At 39.1% G+C, this 20715-nt stretch overlaps 1 protein-coding gene across 1 annotated transcript in view; it reads right to left on the bottom strand.

The window, feature by feature from the left end:
- LOC144819349 (UDP-glucuronosyltransferase 3A1-like) overlaps window positions 1-20715 on the bottom strand; it is a 511982-nt gene that overhangs the window by 77918 nt on the left and 413349 nt on the right. The gene's annotated exons all lie outside the window — the stretch shown is intronic.

Here is a 20715-nt window from a genome sequence, read left to right as displayed (position 1 = left end):
TTTAGGCCTAGTGCAATCAGCAATCATCAACACTCTGCAAAGTGGAGAAGGAACACCACTGCAGAACAAACTCGGCCAAATGTATTGTTCAAGGGGTGGTTGTGATATTTGAAAAAGAGGAAATATCGACTCTGTTTTTAAAGTGCTATACTTTTTGAATTCAAAAGACATTGTAAGTGGGGCGATGGCATGTATGTTTGAAGCTTTTTCATTGTTATTAGCACATTATCTGCAAATTAAGATATGCAGTGTTTTTCCACCCCAAGTTATGTTATGTTATGTTATGTTAATAACTTTTATTCGGCGCACAGCTGCCCCAGCGAAGGGGCGTCCTGGCGCCTGATCAAGTACCACAACACAACAGGTCAAGAATGCGAAAAGGAAGATCAATTAGCAGAGGCAAACAGGTGAGTTTTGATAGCACGTCTAAAAAGAGTCAGGCTTTTAAGGGCGCGAATATGGACAGGAAGAGAATTCCATAGTCCTGCCGCCAGAACACGAAAGGAGCGTCCTCCCATCCTACTCAGTCTGAACCTAGGCTTAATCGCCAGATGGTGGGATTCAGACCTAAGAGATCGCGTAGGGGCATAGGGGGAGATCAGGCCCGTAAGGGCAGGAGGAGAAGAGGACTTTAAGATTTTAAATGTCAAGCACAGGGCCTTAAATTTAATTCTCTGTCTGACCGGGAGCCAATGAAGAGAGGTCAGAACAGAAGAAACAGAACACCATCTCGGAAGGCCAACAATGGCCCGTGCAGCCGCATTCTGCACTCTCTGCAGCCTAGTAGCCTCAGCTTGATTAACTCCAAGCAGCAGAGCACTCCTGTAATCCAGCCGGGAGAGGATAGAGGCCTGAACCACCAGTTGCCGGGTAGGAGGGTTGAAGAATTTGAGGACAGGTCTCAGTCCTCGCAGAATACCAAAACAGGTAGCTGCAGTCTTCTTTGTATGGCTGGTAAAAGAAAGGTTGGAGTCCAGCCAAACCCCCAGGTTCTTAACTTCGGCAGCTGGAATGGGGGACACCCCCAATTCGGGAGGCCACCACTGATCTCCCCAAAGTTCCGCCTGCTTCCCTAACACCAGGACCTCGGTTTTCTTGGCATTTAGCTGTAAGCAATTGCTACGCATCCAATTAGCCACAGCTATAAGTCCTGCGCGGAATCTGGGCGCAGTCACCTCAGGGTCCCCACTAAGTGTCACCGCCAGCTGCGTATCGTCGGCATACGATGTCATAGTAAGGCCACATTGCCTGACGACAGCAGCCAGCGGTTTCACATAAAGGTTGAACAATGTGGGGCTCAAAGCAGAGCCCTGAGGGACTCCCAGTTCCAGAGAGTGGAAAGAGGACTGGCCAGGTGGAATAGCCACTTTAAAAAACCGGTCCGAGAGGAAAGAGCGGAACCATTGAAGAGCCTTCCCCTCAATACCCCCTTCCTCCAGACGCCTCATCAAAATGTCATGAGACACCGTGTCAAACGCGGCGCTCAGGTCTAACAATAAGAGCGCCGCTGTCTGCCCCGCATCCAGCACTGAGCGCAAATGCTCGATCATAAAGAGCAAAGCGGTTTCAGTGCTGTGCTGTGCGCGAAAACCATTTTGACTCTCGTCAAGAATATGATTGCGAGAGAGGTGAGCAGACAAGATGGAATTCACGTGTGCCTCAGTGACCTTGACAGTCCAAGGCAGGAGGGAGATGGGCCGGTAGTTCTCCGGAAGCAAGGGGTCCAGATTGGACTTCTTCAAAATGGGGCTGACCACTGCCTGCTTCCAGGAGGAGGGGACCACACCCTCACTGAGGGAGAGATTGATCAGGTCCAGTATAGGCTCACGACAAAAAGGCGGGAGAAGTGTAATAAACTCCGGCTTCAACGGGTCTAGGGGAGAGCCAGATTTAATTTTGCGGCTCAGAGTATCAAATACCTCAGCAGACATGGTAGGCAAAGAGGACAGAGTTTCAAGAACCGAAACCTTCACATCACTAGGAGCAGCCCCGGGCACCGATGGTATAAATCCTCGATAGATTGCCTGCACCTTCTCCACGAAAAAAGATGCCAAGCTTTCGCAGTGAGAGTCCGTGCAGATTTCTAGCGAGGTGGCCCGTTTCCCCATCAGGTCTTTAAGTACCTTGAAAATTAATTTGGACGGGTTAGGGCTGTTGGAAAACTCAGATGCATAATAAGCAGCCCGGGTTTGACAGATAGCTCTGTGGTAGATCTTAAGCTGGGCAAAGTACAGCGATTTTAACGTGGAGTCAAAGGATTTCCTCCAGGCCCTCTCAGCTTGCCGGCAAGTTCTCTTAAGCTCGGCAAGGGTCTCATTATACCAAGGGCTGCGGGTCTTAGTGTGACATTTTGACCAACGCAAAGGTACAAGAGAATCGAGGGCAGTAAGGACCCAGTTACAAAACTGTTCATAACCCTGTTCCACATTCTGCAGTTTGCCAAGGGGCTGTACCTCCAGAATCTTGACAAACTCCTCCAGCTTGAGTTTACGCCAATTTCTTTTAAGGATCTGTTTATCTACAGTTTTGAGTAGTGGGTTATCTAAGGGACACGACACTTTAACCAGCAGATGGTCAGTCCAACCTACCACCATCGGGTCAGATGTACTAGCTCGAACTAAGGTGGTAAAAAAAGGGTCGAGTATATGACCACCTATATGGGTGGGGGAGGTAACAAGTTGGTTAAGTTGCATCGCTTCAAGGTCCGCTAACAAAGAGCTGATGGGTAGAGATGATGTCTGATCGAAATGTATATTAAGATCACCTACTATATTGAAGTTAGCACATCTAGGAGCCAACGAACTGACCACATCAGCAAGGGCGGCCTTGAAGGTAGTGTCGTTCCCAGGTGGACGATAGATAAGCAAGCCACTCAGAGTAAATTGATGACTAACAGTCACCTTAAAAGAGGCGCTCTCACTCATAGGAAGGTCAAGAGCTTTCCACTCAGACGGAAAGCAAGATTTAATCGCCATGGCTATACCACCTCCCCTGGACGAGCGATTCAAAGTGAACACCGTATAGGTAGAGGGGAAAGCCAGATTTATGATGGCAGTATCAGCGTCCTGCAGCCAAGTTTCGGTAAGAAATATGATATCAGGGGAGTCCGTATCTATCATGTCCCGAAGGGACTGATGGTGCTTGACCAAGGATCTAACATTCAAGCTCCATATACTGAGTACTCGCTCGGAGCAGTCCGTACGAGTACCTCGAGCAATCTTCACAACTGGGCGAACCCCAATGGGGGGGGCCAAGGAGAAACGGCCACACGCACAATCATAAGGTCCCGAAAGAGGATGCAAAGGGACATAGTTGCATGCCAAAAAACTGTCTCTTATAGATAAGAGAGCGGCGCGATTGTACCTAAAGGGCGCTGTATAACACATGATGGCATGTAAGCTGGAAGCCAGAGTCCATAGCCCGCACCCGCTACCTCGACGCGGACGAGCGCAGACGGGCAGGACTCTGGCACGACTCCGGCCACGCGACGGCGTCCCACTGCGCGTTCCCGCTAGGCGGAAGAGGACGACTTTAAATAGTTCGAAGGTCTCTGATCGCGGTGGGTGCAATAACTATTCTCATAAAACCTTCTCCCAGCCCGGATCTGTTTGCTGCTTAATCTATTACAAGCCAACTCAGCCTCTCAATGCACCTTTTCTTCATTAAATGCTATTGAGGCCATGGTCACTTTCTCTTAGGTTTTTCGACAAGGTGAGTTTCTCTCCTGACTTTGTCAAACATCTGGCTGTCTTCATGAGTTAGTTCATGTAGGCTCTCTGCCAATCTGCTTGTGAGAATTATCATGTATATTTTGTAATCCTCATTGAGGAAGAGCTATGGGCATTTACACCCTGCACTGGTGGTGGTCTATGCCTGCTTGAAGAGCACCACGAAATTTGCTTCGATCATAGATGACATTATTGTACCTTACTCTACTACACATAGATACATCTGTATGAGGGTGGAGGTCAAGCAGCTAGCAAATGTCTCATGTGAAGCCATCAGGCCCAGGGATCTTAAAGCACTTCATTAATTTGATAGCTTAGTAGTCAGAAATTGTGATGGAATCTATGCTGGCCACACCAACAGAAGTAGTTGCCCATTGAGAAAAATAATTTTTTTCTATTATGGATGCACATGTAAGTAGCAGGTATAGTATTTCTCATTATGATTGTGGGTCCTCCGCACATCCTGTAACCCCAGGTCAGCTAAGCAGCCCCCACCACTTCTGCTGAGGCTACTTTGAAGGTCTATGCTCCCACTCATGATCTGTACAGTCCCTGGTCAGCTAGTTGGTTAAAGTTGGCTTTCAATACAACTGTGACCTCTGCTCAGCCTTTCCTCTTGTGCAGCACATTTTGCATGAAACATTTTGACCTGAGGTGGGACATAAATTGAAGCTATAGTCAGTGTTATGCACAGTACCTCTTTTGTCTAGTCTACAGGGACACAGTTTCTTATCATTCATTGTCCTACTATGCCCTTATCTCAGTAGAGGCTGTTTTCTGTCTTTTTTTCAAATATGTCTATGGACTTTGCAGTCTGAAACATGTCTTTTGAATTCTCCACCCATATGCTGCCCCTGATTGACATCTTCCGCTTCCATTGTGGTTATGCTCAGTACTTCCACACCTCTTTGCACTGTTATGTGATGGGTAGCTTCACACTTTAAAAATAGTAGGTCGCATGGAAAGGTCGAGCAGAATCTGATATTTTTGTCTGTTGTGTTAACCAGGGGCCTGAAGGCCTTTCTCTTCAGGAGGGAGGTTTGCAATAGGTCGTGGAGCTGAATTACTTTGTCTCCATTGTATGCCACAGGCATTTGGTGTTAGACTTAAATTATTAGTAATTCTTTTTGTGTAAAAGAGGATATTTTGGCAAGGATGTCTAGTTGTCCAGCTGTAGCATTTGCCTTGCTTGAGTCTACCATATATTTGCGTTTGATGCCTACTTTGTCTCCCACTTTGATGTTCAGAATTTGGATAACTAACTTCTTGACAGTCTGTCTTCATGATTATTTCCTTCAACTTTATGCTGGGCATCCTGACGTTATCGCATCAGTCTTCCATAGCCTGACACTTGTCAAATAGCATACTTCTTTGTTGTTTGACTATCTTAGGTTCATAAGTGAGTTACTTCTAGCAAGGCCATTGTCAACCCTGTTTCCTCCACTATCTTGCCAAGTTGGTCAATGCCTGATCTGCAGAGGTATGCCACTTCCATGAGGGCTTATCGAATGTTTTAAAATGTGCTCTTTAAATCTCTTTCCATTGATTTTTTAAGTCTTGGAGTGGTCCTTTTAGGTACTCTTTGCTCAGCAGGGTTTCTTTTGACTGTCTGCTTACTCCAGTTTTGGACGCTATATTCACTGTCTCAGATTTTTCAATCCCCTGAATGTGATCTTGTGCAGTAGCTGTCCATGTCCTTATACACTTTGTTGCAGGTTTTAGACCCTGTCTTTCTCTTCAGGGATCAACTCACTTTTTATCCTGTGTGTTAATGTTGGTTTTATTCTATTTTCACTCAGGAAATGCCATTCAATACCGGTGGACTACTTTTCTTTTCTGCAATGCTTCTCCTTCTGTTATAAGTCATATTTTCCACTACATCCTCTAGGTCAGGGTTCCCCAAAGTCAGTCCTGGAGGGCAGGATTCATGCGAGATTTTTAGCATATCCCCATTTAGATAAATGTAGTTATTTTAAAAGTATAGCATGAATCTGGCTCTCCAGGACCGACTTTGGAGAACCCTGCTCTAGCTGATACCGTGACCCCATACGCTTGTCTTTCAATGGGTACTCCATACATGTCCATTCGTCGTCCTCTCAAGCATGACTTTCCATCCTCATCTATTGTGGGAAGGAGTTTCCAGCTGTTGCCAGGCTGGGTGGGTTATTAATAGGTGTTGGGATGGTCTCCTGGCCTACCTCATGTTTGTTCATGGTCTGTATCATGTGCTCTCAGCACGAGGGAAAGGGCTGCCCCCAGGAGACTCCCTGTCTTCACTCTACACTTGAGGAACAGGTTTGCCTTGACATGTCTTCTCGGGCTTCCTTTATCGCCTGCTCTCCCCTAGGCCTCTGTGTTTTCACCCACACCCCTTCTCCTGTTGCTTCCCACTTCACGTATCTCTCTTGACTCACAGGCCGGCCCCACTGCACACATTGCCCATGCAGACATGAAGGTCCTCGGCTCCCTCTCCTCCTGCCCTGTTTTTAGTTTTCACCACCTTCTGCATGTGGGCACCAGTGCAGTACTGGATTATCTTTTCTGCTGTGGCCCACTCCACTTGATGCCAGGTGTGTGGGGACAGAGGCACGTCACTGTTTTCCATTTTGAGCACAGCTTCCTCCTCTCAGATCCTCTTTTCCACTTAATTGGTTGTAGCTGGGTCCCATTTCATGTTTGTTGTATTTTCATCCAATGGTGTAACGAAAGTTGAGAGGGCATCCCTGCAATGTACACAGAGGAGCCCCGCTCTGGATTCAATAGGAAAGGGGCGTAGTCTAGCCATGCAGGAAGATGGCCGCTTGATCCCAGAGCTCTGTCTCAATGGGAGCCCCGGACGGCAGTGAGAGCTCTTTGACAACCTGTTTTCAGCGGAGAGACTGAGGCTGAACTGGTGAAGTCTTTTCTACTACACGAAACCCCGGTTGAGAATTACCGATGGGGGCTGATGCGGTTTGGTCTAGACACGTGCTGCCGCCAGACCTGAGGAGACCTCAGGAGCATGTGTGGCGGCTTTTATACTGCTTATAACATTGAAACCAATGACTGCTCCTGCTCCAGCTCCAGAGCGGAGGCCTGACCTGCTCTTTTGTACTTTTACCAGCTGAGTGTAAAGTCTTGGTTTTCTTTCTGAAGGGATGTGCTGGGTCCGCACTGCATCATTGAATGGTTATTGGATACCACATTGGAGGTTATCTACCCACCTTGGTGAGCTGTGTACTGTTTGGGCTTAAAGTGATGGTGGAATTTTGCATAATGCTAATGGGGCTTTTCATTTGCCGTGTGCTATTATTGAAATAAGCGTAGAAGTTGTCCGGCTTCACTGTGCAAAATTATTGGGGGAGGTCTATCTGACCCACAGAGATCAACTCTTGCCCTAGTGTGCTTACACAATGCTGATTATGTCCTAAGATGGCAGCTAAGATTGATGACTGCTCATGATCTTTTCTATGAAGAGTTTGTCACGAATTGGAAGTTTTGTCGGATGTGAGACTTGGTGCAACAGTCATTGCTTTCCCTCCTATGGTATTATTGAGTCTCTACTCTGGCAATGATTGGGTGAGCAAGTGCACTATTTACAGCTCTTTCTTCAAGTGAGCCTAGTGTTTATCCTCTTGTGGAGATCCTCCTCAGAGGAAAAGACCTGTGAAGGCCTGACCGCCATATTAGCATTTCGCCCTCTTAGAGGCCAACCTATATCATTATCGTCCTCCACACCTGCTACCTGAATAACACCTTTGTAGACTGATAGACCCTTTACGACAAACATATAAGGCAAGGAAGAGGACCCCATCAGAGACCTCAAAACACAAAAGTGATAAAGATATAAAGACTTTAGCCCCTCCCCCAGAAATAGAAATTCAAATTGTTACCTGTTGCCCTTCAACAGTACTTTCTGTCATACGATCTACCTCTACTCATTAACCTTGTGCCCTACCATGTGCAATACTTCAATCCTGTACCTCCAGAAGGTGATGTCTCCTCAAGACCTCTTACATCGGAGGTGTGTGCTCCAGTCACCTTTGAAGTATTCATTGGACCCCTTTATCTAGCTAGTCTATGATTCAGTTATTAAGATTATAGATACTACTACATCTGTACTCTGTCTCTGGTTTGTTCTACGCATACCTACGCCCATTGATTACTATATAGAGGCCATTTACCAAGTGAAATATTTCTATATGAGAGGATTGACGCTGACAAATCGAGGATGCCTACTGGCCATACAAATGGAAAACCAGCAAAACAACTCCTCTTTTCAGAAGCTCTAAATCAACAACTCCTCTTTTCAGGAGCTCTAAATCAGGGCTGTTCTACTTCAGATGTAAGGGGGGTGGCACTCCTTCGACATCAACCCATCCTAACCCTATGATGTCAACATCACCGGACTCCACCATGCAGCAGATTCTTCAGAAACTCTCTCCTGTAGGCCGACAGCTAGAGTGTATGGAAACGTCTATTTCTGCTCTTACGACCGAGACTAAATCCATAGCCGTATGAACTGTGCGGATGGTATGGGTAGAGAATCACCTCCATGCTATACCAGATCGAGACCAAGAGCTTTTCTTCCTTATATTGCAAATTAGTAGATGTAGAAGATTGAAGCTGTCAAGATAACATCAGATTTTTTGGCTTTCCAGAGAAAATAGAAGGCTTGGACACTAAATCCTTTCTCAGAGAAGCTTTTCCAAAGCTTACAGGTCTTACTTTCGACCCACCGTTGGAGATGCAGAGTCCATCGTATTTGACCGCCTGACACAGGGAAAAATATTCAACCACACCTGTTCATCGTCTTCTTGCTTTCTTTGCCATGAACAGGCCTGTCAATTGATCATAGCGGCTCGTACTCACGGTCCAAATTTATTCGAAGGTCATGAGATCAGGATGGCCGCGGATTTCTCGAAAGAAACTAATGACCATCGCAAATTTTTCTTTCTCTCAGACCGGGTCAGCTTGATATCAAATATGGCCTCTTTGAGCCTGCACATTTACGGATTACAAAACATGGGATATCCAAAGAGTTCTTTGATCCAGAGGACCTTCGTCATTTCTTGGACAATATTTCACCTCAACATATGGAATGTACGGAATCTCTACCAGAGTTCGGATCCCAGCTCCTATCATTGAAACTTCTATTGTCCTCCAGTGGGATCCGACGTAACCCAGGCTGGTCCCAGAGTAGAGTACGAGAGCCAGACCGACCTATCCGATCCTTGGGAGATGGAGCACAGGTCCTCCGAGCAGTGGCTTTCCTCACACAGGAAAGAGACAGGGGCAAATCACGTTCTCCTCTAAAAACCCCTTCATCCGAGGAGGGTGTATCTTGAACTATCACTGATTGATTGACTACCCTCTCTATATTAATGAGAAGATGGAAGTTTGTTGCCTTGAAGTCGGTTGAAGACGGCAAATGGATGAGTACCTGAATACTGTTACTTGTTATGTATTACTTGCTCTATAATGTTCCTCTTTTACCTGATTTCTTCCCTCTCATTCCCCCATTCTTTTCGTGCATGTACAAATGATAATACTTAATTATCCTTTCAGTATTTTGCAAAGCTTGTTTGATTGTACACCTTATATGATACCATTTAGGATGATTGGCTATATACTTGTACTTGTACTCTTGCTCCCTTGTATATATTATTTGCTCTATAATGTTTCTTCTTCCATCCCTTCTCACACATCTCCTCTCCCCTCTTTTAATATGTACCTATGATAATATTTAACTGTCATTACTAAGTTACGCTAAGCTTGTTTGATTGTACTCTTCACATGGTAAAATAAAAATTACATAGTTCTTCCCCTCCTTCCTCCTCCCTTTTCTTCTGATCTTCTCTTCTTCCTCAATACTGCATTCTTATAATGCTTTTCGCCTCCTATTTCCGTCTTCGACCTCTACTTCATAGATTGTATATTCGTAACCTCTACATCAACAATATTATTGCACAGGTATGTCTTCTTGCTCGCTTTGCCACCAGATGAGGCTCCTCAGATGTGCATAATCCGAATGTTTAGACCCGCAGAGAGCAATCCTATACCCCAAGTGTTGTGCTTTTCCTGCGTAATACATTTTCTCCTTCAATCCACCTTATACCCCCTCGCCAGTCCTTCCAGAAACTTATTTTTTTATCTTTTCTCTCTTCTTACCTGTTGTTTTTCCTCCTGTTTTTCCTCCTGTTTTTCCTCCTCTTCTTTCTTTTTTTCCTTCTTCTTTTCCCTTCTTCTTTCGTTCATCTTCCTTCCCTTGCTTAGATTTTCTCCCTAGTCTCTACCACCTTTGCTCCGATGCTCCCCTTACCTGTTCAGCCTATACCTCTTTATCCTACTCTTTTTCCTGTCCCCCCATAATTTAGCATCTCTTGACCCCTCCATCAGATATTCCTTAAAAAAACCAATCTCTTTCGATTTCCAACGCACATATGACTGCAAATATTTCCTCTCCCACCCTTCCAGAAACTTACTTTTTTATCCTTTCCCTCTCCTTACCTGTTGTTTTCCTCCTGTTTTTCCTCCTCTTCTTTCTTCTATACCCCAAGTGTTGCGCTTTTCCTGCGTAATACATTTTCTCCTCAATCCTCCTTATACCCCCTCTCCAGTCCTTCCAGAAATGTATTTTTTTATCCTTTCTCTCTTTTTACCTGTTGTTTTTCCTCCTGTTTTTCCTCCTCTTCTTTCTTCTTTTTCCTTCTTCTTTTCCCTTCTTCTTTCGTTCATCTTCATTCCCTTGCTTAGATTTTCCCCCTTGTCCCTACCACCTTTGCTCCAATGCTCCCCTTACCTGTTCATCTTTTACCTCTTTATCCTACTCTTTTTTTCTGCCCCCCCCATAATTTAGCACCCCTCGACCCCTCCATCAGATATTCCTTAAAATAACCAATCTCTTTCGATTTCTAACGCACACATGACTGCAAATATTTCCTCTCCCTCTCATCCACTACGCACTACCTCATGGAATGTCAGTGGTCTCACGCATTACATTAAACGTAAAAAAAGCTGTCTTATTTGCAAATGAAAAGAGATGATATTGCCCTCTTACAAGAGACCCACTTAGATGCTCTAGATCTAGAATCATCTAACCTACGACGAGAACGGGTGGGAAAAGTGATTCACTGCGGTTTGTTGTCACAGCCTTCCACTAAGGAGAGTCAGCCATGGAAATATGGAGTGGCTATCATATTGCACAAATCCCTACCTGTCACAATTGTCAAGTCCTGGGTTGATCCAGATGGCAGATATGTCTTCGCTAAGTTAAAAATAGGAGGCAGATTCCTTTGTGTTGGTGCAATATAGGCTAAGCACTCTTATCTTGTTAGCATGAATCGCTTGGTATGCAGCCTAAATATCGAGTTTTATATATCGAGTGGACATAATATCGAGTTAAGAATATCGAGTCAGCAATAATATCGAGGTAAGTAATATCGAGGTAGGTTATATCGATTTTTAAAGTAAAAAAAATATTGAATGTAGAAATATCGAGTAGTTAATATCGAGTGTGTAAAATATCGTTTTTGTTTGTTAGTAATTAATATCGAATGTAAAAATATAGAATGTCAGAATATCGACTGTAAAAATATAGAATGTTAGAATATCGATAGACAAAATATAGAGTGTAGGAATATCAATATTTGGATTTTAGAATATTAAATCATTTAGTTAAGTTAAGTAATGAAAATGACAATAATTTTTTATATAATTTATAACAAATAATAAAAAAAATTATGTATTGATAAAAAAATTATATTAAAAATTAGGAGCAGGATGTGGGTTTTTAGGGGAATAGGTGTCTTAAAAAAGTGAATTTGTGAAATATATTTTTATAATAGTTTTTTAATTGAAATTAATTTGAAAATTTAAAAAAATGTATAATAAAATTTAGGAGCGGGATGTGGGTTTGTAGGGGAATAGGGTGGGTAGTGTTTTAAAAATGTGAATTTAAATTTTTATTTTTTATTTTTTTTAAAATAATTAAAAAATATTTTTTTAAATTTATAATAATATTTAGGAGCGGGATGTGGGTTTTTAGGGTAATAGTGTGGGGAGTGTTTTAAAAAAGTTAATTTTTTTTTTTAAATGTTAAAAAAATGAGAAAAATATATAAAATAATGTATCAAAAAAATTAGGAGCGGGATGTGGGTTTTTAGGGGAATAGGGTGGGGAGTGTTTTCAAATTGTTAATTTCGAAAAATATTCCTACATTTTTAAAAATTGAATTTCATTTTATTTTTTTACAAAAAAAATGTATTATAAAATTTAGGAGCGGGATATGGGTTTTTAGGGGAAAAGGGTGAGGATTGTTTTATCAAATTTAAATTTTAAAATTTAATTTTTTTTCAAAATTTTAAAATTTGAAATTTATTTTCAAATGTAATTTTTTTTAAATTTAGGAGTTGGATTAGTGTTTTTAGGGGAATAGGGTGGTGAGTGTTTAAAAAAAATTTTATTTGGAATTTTCAATTTTTTAAAAATTGTTTATGAAATTTTATTTTTTTTAAATATATATTTTTTTAAAATGAAAAATTAAGGAACGAGATGTGTGTTTTTAGGGGACTAGTGTGGGGAGTGTTGTAAGAATGTTAATTTTGAAAATTTAGACCATTTAAATGAAAATTATTTTGAATTTATTTTTAAATTTAAAAACATTTAGAATAAAATTTAGGAGTGGAATGTGAATTTAAAGGGGAATAGGGTGGCGAGTGTTTATAAAAAGTGAAATTGTACATAAATTAATTCAAAATTTTTAAAAATTTGATAATTAAACTAAATTTTAAAATGTAGAATAAAATTATGGATTTTGATATGTGTTTTTAGGGGAATATTGTGGGTAGTGTTTTAAAAGTGTGAATTTGTAAAAAATTTGAAATAAAATGTAAAACTTTAATTAAAAAAATAAATAAAGTGTATTTGTTATTTATATTTGTTCTGTGTTCAGTACTTTCTTTGAGTTTATACTTGGTGGAGTGGGAATACTTAATTATTTTAGTTTTGTGTCCAGCACCTTCCCTGACTTTGTACTTGGTGGAATTGGAATAGTAAATTATATGGGTTATGTGTCCAGCACCTTAGTTGAGTTTGTATTTGGTGCAGTGGGAATAGTAAATTATATTGTTTGAGTGTCCTGCATCTTCCCTGAGTTTATACTTGGTGGAGTGGGAATAGTAAATTATATTGTTTGAGTGTCCAGCGCCTTACCTGACTTTATACTTGGTGGAGTGCCAATAGTAAATTATATAGGTTTATTGTCCAGTGCCTTCTATGAGTTTATATTTGGTGGAGTAGGAATATTAATTTATATTATTTGAGTGTCCAACACCTTCCCTGAGTTTGTACTTGATGGAGTGGGAATAGTAAATTATATTGTTTTAATGTCCAGCACCTTCCCTGAGTTTGTACTTGATGGAGTGGTAATAGTAAATTATATTGTTTTAATGTCCAGCACCTTCCCTGACTTTATACTTGGTGGAGTGGGAATAGTAAATTATATTGTTTTAATGTCCAGCACCTTCCCTGAGTTTATACTTGGTGGAGTGGTAATAGTAAATTATATTGTTTTAATGTCCAGCACCTTCCCTGAGTTTATACTTGGTGGAGTGGGAATAGTAAATTATATTGTTTGAGTGTCCAGCACCTTCCCTGAGTTTATACTTGGTGGAGTTGGAATAGTAAATTATATTGTTTGAGTGTCCAGCACCTTCCCTGAGTTTATACTTGGTGGAGTTGGAATAGTAAATTCTATGGTTTTTGTGTCCAGCACCTACCCTGAGTTTATACTTGGTGGAGTGGGAATAGTAAAATATATTGTTTGAGTGTCCAGCACCTTCCCTGAGTTTATACTTGGTGGAGTGGGAATAGTAAATTATATTGTTTGAGTGTCCAGCACCTTCCCTGACTTTGTACTTGGTGGAGTTGCAATAGTAAATTATATGGGTTATGTGTCCAGCACCTTAGTTGAGTTTGTATTTGGTACAGTGGGAATAGTAAATTATATTGTTTGAGTGTCCTGCATCTTCCCTGAGTTTATACTTGGTGGAGTGGGAATAGTAAATTATATTGTTTGAGTGTCCAGCGCCTTACCTGACTTTATACTTGGTGGAGTGCCAATAGTAAATTATATAAGTTTATTGTCCAGTGCCTTCTATGAGTTTATATTTGGTGGAGTAGGAATATTAATTTATATTGTTTGAGTGTCCAACACCTTCCCTGAGTTTGTACTTGGTGGAGTGGGAATAGTAAATTATATTGTTTGAGTGTCCAGCACCTTCCCTGACTTTATACTTGGTGGAGTGGGAATAGTAAATTATATTGTTTTAATGTCCTGCACATTCCCTGAGTTTATACTTGGTGGAGTGGTAATAGTAAATTATATTGTTTTAATGTCCAGCACCTTCCCTGAGTTTATACTTGGTGGAGTGGGAATAGTAAATTATATTGTTTTAAAGTCCAGCACCTTCTCTGAGTTTATACTTGGTGGAGTGGGAATAGTAAATTATATTGTTTGAGTGTCCAGCACCTTCCCTGAGTTTATACTTGGTGGAGTTGGAATAGTAAATTATATGGTTTTTGTGCCCAGCACCTTCCCTGAGTTTATACTTGGTGGAGTGGGAATAGTAAATTATATTGTTTGAGTGTCCAGCACCTTCCCTGAGTTTATACTTGGTGGAGTGGGAATAGTAAATTATATTGTTTTAATGTCCAGCACCTTCTCTGAGTTTATACGTGGTGGAGTGGGAATAGTAAATTATATTGTTTTAATGTCCAGCACCTTCCCTGAGTTTATACTTGGTAGAGTGGGAATAGTAAATTATATTGTTTGAGTGTGCAGCACCTTCACTGAGTTTATACTTGGTGGAGTTGGAATAGTAAATTATATGGTTTTTGTGTCCAGCACCTTCCCTGAGTTTATACTTGGTGGAGTGGGAATAGTAAATTATATTGTTTGAGTGTCCAGCACCTTCCCTGAGTTTATACTTGGTTGAGTGGGAATAGTAAATCATATTGTTTTAATGTCCAGCACCTTCCCTGAGTTTATACTTGGTGGAGTGGAAATAGTAAATTATATTGTTTGAGTGTCCAGCACCTTCCCTGAGTTTATACTTGGTGGAGTTGGAATAGTAAATTATATGGTTCTTGTGTCCAGCACCTTCCTTGAGTTTATACTTGGTGGAGTGGGAATAGTACATTATTTTGTTTGAGTGTCGAGCACCTTCCCTGAGTTTATACTTGGTGGAGTGGGAATAGTAAATTATATTGTTTTTATGTCCAGCACCTTCCCTGAGTTTATACTTGGTGGAGTTGGAATAGTAAATTATATGGTTTTTGTGTCCAGCACCTTCCCTGAGTTTATACTTGGTGGAGTGGGAATAGTAAATTATATTGTTTGAGTGTCCAGCACCTTCCTTGAATTTGTACTTGGTGGAGTGGGAATAGTACATTATTTGGGTTCACTGTTCTGTACCTTGGTAGAATATATAGTTGATGGAGTGGGAATAGTAAATTATTATATTTGAATGTGTAGGATTTGGTGAGAGTATGTATAATGATATTAACAATATTTAACTCATGTTGTATGGTACAATTATAAAAATATTATTTAATTATTGTAATTGTTAGTAATTAAAAATTAATTAATCAGAGTCACAGCATGTTTTGAATATTTTATTATTTTGAAAAGGGGGGTAATAAAATAAGAAATAAGAAAATTATTTAATTGACATTTTTTAATGTTATGTGTATATTTTTATTTTTATGACACAATTGTAACATATTTACATTTTAATCACAGTTGTACATTGTTGTTACTTTACTTATTTGTAAGTAAAGTAATATTTATTCAGTGTACATTTTTTTGTTTATTTCACAGTTTTTAATGTAAAAAAAAGAATTTACTAGTCATATACAACAAAAAAATTCAATTTTTTTTAACACTGGAAGTATTTTTAAACATATTTTGTAGTACACATATTATATACATAAACACAAAAAGGTAGGTTTTGTTAACAGTAATATACAATTTACATTTGTGTTTTTTTATATAAATTATTTTTATTAATATATAAAATATTAATAATAATAATTTTTACTGAGGTAAAGTTTTTTACATTGGTGATTTTTTATGTAAAATATTTGTTTATACAAACAGTAAATAATAGTCGCTTTAATAACAGTAATTTTTATAAAGATAAATGTTTAGTTATGTCATATAAAGGCATTGAAAATAATATGTAGTACATTGGAATATTTTTTCTAACAATGGTACATTTTTGTTTTATTAAAAAAAATATTAGTTACATAATGTATATTGTAACATTTGTAAAATTATTATAAAATGTTATTTAATGTTTTTATTAAAGGGACTATTTGTTTGGGTCTATTTTGTGACCGCGTTATGTTATTTTGGGTCATTTGGACGTGGAAGAGCTCGCGGTTGGAGGCTGCTTCGCGTTTGGAAGGGTAAGTTTAATTTTAAGTAATTTATTTAAGTTATATGTTTAGTTTGAGTGTTTGTGGAGTGTATATAGGTATTTAATTGTTTGGTAGTTGTAGTATGTGTGTGTTTTAGGCGGTAGTTACGGATTTCGTTTTGGTTCCGGTTTTCTCGATTTGGGTTAGTATATTGAGGAGGTAGGAATAGGCTTAGAAATGTGAATGAAATGTATTGCATTATGTTTAATAATGTTTTAAATTGTATGTTGGGGTGCATTGTGTGCGGGTGGGTATGTTTTTTTTCTATTTTACAGGTGCTTCGTGTGGATGTCCTTTTTGGGAGAAGATTGCGTTTTGTTTTCGTGAGAAGGGTGTCCATTATTTTTTAATATATTATAGACATACTTTCTAACATTTTCATGTTTTCCAGGAGCGTTTTTTATCTTTTTAACTATTTTCGGGTTTTTAATGGATCATCGTTGGATCAATTATGGAGAAGAATCGTTATGGGTGTTGTTTTCTAATTTTTATTTTTATATTACATTTCCATGGAGCGTTTTTTCTGTTTTTTGAAATATTTTCGGGTTTTTAATGGTTTTCCAGTGGATTATTTTTGAGAAGAACGTTTTTGGATTTTGTGTTATGTTTGGATGATCTCCTTTGGATTGTTTGGGTGGATTACTTCTAAAGAAGCATTTATTTCGTTACAAAGGTTTCTCTTCAGCAACAAAGTTAGTACGTTTTTTCAATGTTTATTTTGGGTGGGATTGTTATGTTATTTTTTATATAATTTTATGGTTTATGTTAGAAATTGTAAGGAAATTATTTAGATATATTTAAATAAATATATTAAATATATTTGAATAATTTTGTTACAGTTTGTAACATGTTTTAATATGTATATTTTATGTTTATTGTGTTAATAGTGTAGGTATGTGAGTAATGTTTAAAGAATTGTTTTAGCTATGGTAGATAGTTATGGTAGGCCTGTGGTAGTTGGGTATAGGGTTACCTGCCTTTGTAAATGTGTTGTACATTTTTGTTGGTTTCTTTAGTTAGTTTAGGGCCTATTTGGGTTACAGATTGCTCCATTCGGAGTTCTTGGTAGCTTTGCTCCTTTTGTAATGCTTGAAGGAGTTTATGTAAGGTTAGGGGACCTCTGCCTGTACCTGCTTGGAAAGCATTGTGCCATCCTTCGACGGCGTTGTTGCTTTTAGCTAGTTTATTTAGTATGCTTAGGTAGACGTTCCACCAGGGGATTTGGAATTTTGGCTGCCTTCTGTGTCCGGATCTGTGTAGTCTCCCTACCCATGTATCTTCGAAATATTCTAAGAGAGGGCTTAGTTTTGTTTAATTTTTTAACAATAGGGGCTGTCTATCAATATGTTGTAATGTTCTGCTACGTCTGTAACTGGAACGTAGGCTAGTGCAATTTTTTTTATCTGGTAGGCAAAAGTGCTGTCAGTGCAGTATTGGGTGCTTAAGGCAGATTTTTGTATATGTTTCCATATACATTGGTTAAAGTGATAGTAGCAACCTTGGATTGCTGTGTGAGGGTAGGTCTTTAGAATTGTATTTATCATTGCTTTCTCAAAGTCAATGATAATTTTTGGGGGAAAGTAATTGTTTGTTAGGTCTTTTATTTTAGTTAGTATCTCAGTATAGGTTGTTTGCTGTTTGTTGGGTAGTAGGGCATATATGAAGGGGATATTGCAGTTTTGATAGTGTCCATGGATGGTGTATAATTGGTAGAATGGTTTTGGGCATACTGAGAATGTACCGTCCATCATCCATGTTTCGCATTGGTGTAATTTTAGCATATTGTCTGCTGTAGCAAACATTATAATTCGTTTTTCTTTAGATGCATTGTCATATATGATGAAAGGTTCGTTATTATGGCTTATTGTTAGTTCAGGGGGAATTTGGATTTGCTCAAAAGTTTTTGGGGCAGGTGGTGTAGCTGTAGGTGTTCTTTTGTGCCTAGCTATTGTCCTTTTTTAGAGAATCTATAGAAGGGTGTTGGCTTGCTACATGTTGTGGGAGAGTTTTTAGATGGTCTTTAAGAATAGTTGTAGATGGGCGGTCTGTGTTAGTGCTTGCTTCTTTTAGTGAGTCAAGCATTTGTCTAATTTCTATTTCTGTTACGTTGGGAGGGTGGTTATGTTCTGTTGTGTTAGTTACATTTGTTTCTTGCGTTACAGCATGACCATAACATTTATTACTGTAATATTTGCTGCATTTCCAAAACACTTTCAATTGATGTTGTTTTTCTTGGCTACATGTATAGCCCATATAACAAAGAAGCATTTTGCCTTTCTGAGAAGTTATAAATTAAGGTTCTTCTGTCATTGTTCTGTATTCTTTCTATAGTAAATAAATGTTGTATAAAGAAATTTAGAATTGTTTTAGGTTTATCATTACATCTATCACATTTTCACAGTATATTGACCTGTTTTTCAGTTGTTTGGAGGGCTGTGCTGTGTTTCTTGATGCTTTTCTTCTCTGTTTCTTTTGTTGATGTGTCTGTTGGTAAAAGTAAAAAGATTTATTGTATATGTTTTGTTTAGCATTATTGGATTCCTTTCCATTTGGACGTTTTCTTCCTAAGTTTAGTTATATAAGTTGTCTCTGGTATTTTAGTTACTATACTTACTTTGTTTTTAGAGTTGATAGGATTGTAAATGTTGCCCTTTTTTCCTTAAATTTTGGGATATCTGCAACACATGGTAAAAATGAAAGAAAATGATTAGTTTATTGTTTAATTTTTATTTCTAGGTTTTACTGCTAGGCTTAGTAGTTAATGTTAGGTATTAGTACTTACTTTTCTTTTGTTTGTCCTTTGTTTGATGGTAGCAGCTTTCTGTTCTGGTGAAAATTTGGCAGAGTTTCCTCTTCTTCACGTTTTGTGGAACCAAGTGGTATCTAATTGTGTGTTTTCTTTCTTTATATAGTGGTTCAATTATGTGTTGGTTGATTTGATTGGTTTATTTAATTGTTTGGTAGTTTTTATTGGTTGTTTGAGATATTTTAAATTTTTTTGGTAGTTATGTGGTTCGTTTTGAAGACGTCAGGTAATGCTTTTTTATTGTTGAGCTTTTATTAATCTTTATTTTTATTTAATATTGTTTTGTGGTGTGAGGTGTTTAATGTTTTATATGATTATATAATGTGAAGTTCTTGTATTATAAAAATGTTTTATATGTTATAAATGTTGCTGTTTATTTATTTATACATTGTAGTATGTTTTATTTTAGATAAGTATGCTAATTTATGGTAGCATTTACTATGTATTTTTCGTGATATATTCGTAATTGTATTATGTATAGTGAAGTTGATAATATTTTAGACAATATTTTAGGGGTCTATATTTTTGTTTTCGATATTTTTGATTTTTTCACTATATATGTTAGAAGTCGATATATTTTACTTGCGATATTTTTTAGGGTCGATAATGTTGTGTTCGATATTTTTTGTGTACGATATTTTTGACTCGATATTTGTGTAGTTAATTGTTTAAGTATTGGGAGTCGATATATTTGTACTCGATATATTTACGTCGATATTTTTTCTACTCGATATTTGGTCCGTCGATACTGTTTCAGTGATCGGAATCGCTTATTAGTATAAATTGGGGCATCTAGTTATGTCATTGGCGGAGATTGGAACCTTGCTCGTGATGCAGTCTTAGATAGGACGGGTCCCTTGGACAGGTGTAATGAAGGCGGTAGAGCCTTACTGAGAGATATATCTACGGACGATGGATTGGTGGACCACTGGCACCTTTGTCATCCCACAGTCCAGGAGTATACATTCCTCTGCTCTGCTCAAGGCACCCAGTCTAGGATAGATTATTTTCTTATATCCCATTCGGTAGTTCCAATTACAAGTGAATCTCATATATTGGGAGCCGCTATCTGTGCTCATTCTCCGATTCTCCTTGCTCTTGACGTAGGCTTAGTTTCTCCAGGTCGTAAACCATGGCGAATGAACATTCAAAGATACCGTTCACCCCAGGACAAGATTCAACTATATTCTCATCTTTCTGACTATTTCATCAATAATAAAGCATTAGTTACTTCTTGTAGAACCATACGGGTGGCTGCAAATGCAACTATTCGTGGACAACTAATGAAGTGTGCGGCTGAGTCCAATAATAAGGCATCCCTTCGTTGAATTGAGCTGGAGGATCAACTTATTACTCTCAAGCGTCAATATGCTTCTCATCCCACACTGCCCAATTGCCATCATCTAGAACTAGACAAAATGGCGCTTATTAAGTTGTACACCTCCAAGGCTGAATATGCACTTCAACGTCGAAAAGGTGAGCATTACAAACAAGGGGAGAAAGCAGGCCAATAACTTGTTGTGCAGCTGAAACAGAGTGAGGCAGCCATGGCAATCCCTGTCATACAGACAGAAACAGGTGTGACCCTTACTAAACCCCAAGAAATAGTAAACACTTTTGCATGATTCTATGAGAAACTTTACACTCCTGAGTCCCCGGCAACTGAAGACCAATTAACCACCTACCCAGCAGATATTGATCTTCCAAACCTCACAGACG

The sequence above is a fragment of the Lissotriton helveticus genome, chromosome 2_1, assembly GCF_964261635.1.
Source record: "Lissotriton helveticus chromosome 2_1, aLisHel1.1, whole genome shotgun sequence".
NCBI classification, from domain to species: domain Eukaryota; kingdom Metazoa; phylum Chordata; class Amphibia; order Caudata; family Salamandridae; genus Lissotriton; species Lissotriton helveticus.
The sequence above is the reverse complement of the archived record's forward strand: the minus strand, read 5'-3'. Positions and strand labels throughout refer to the sequence as shown.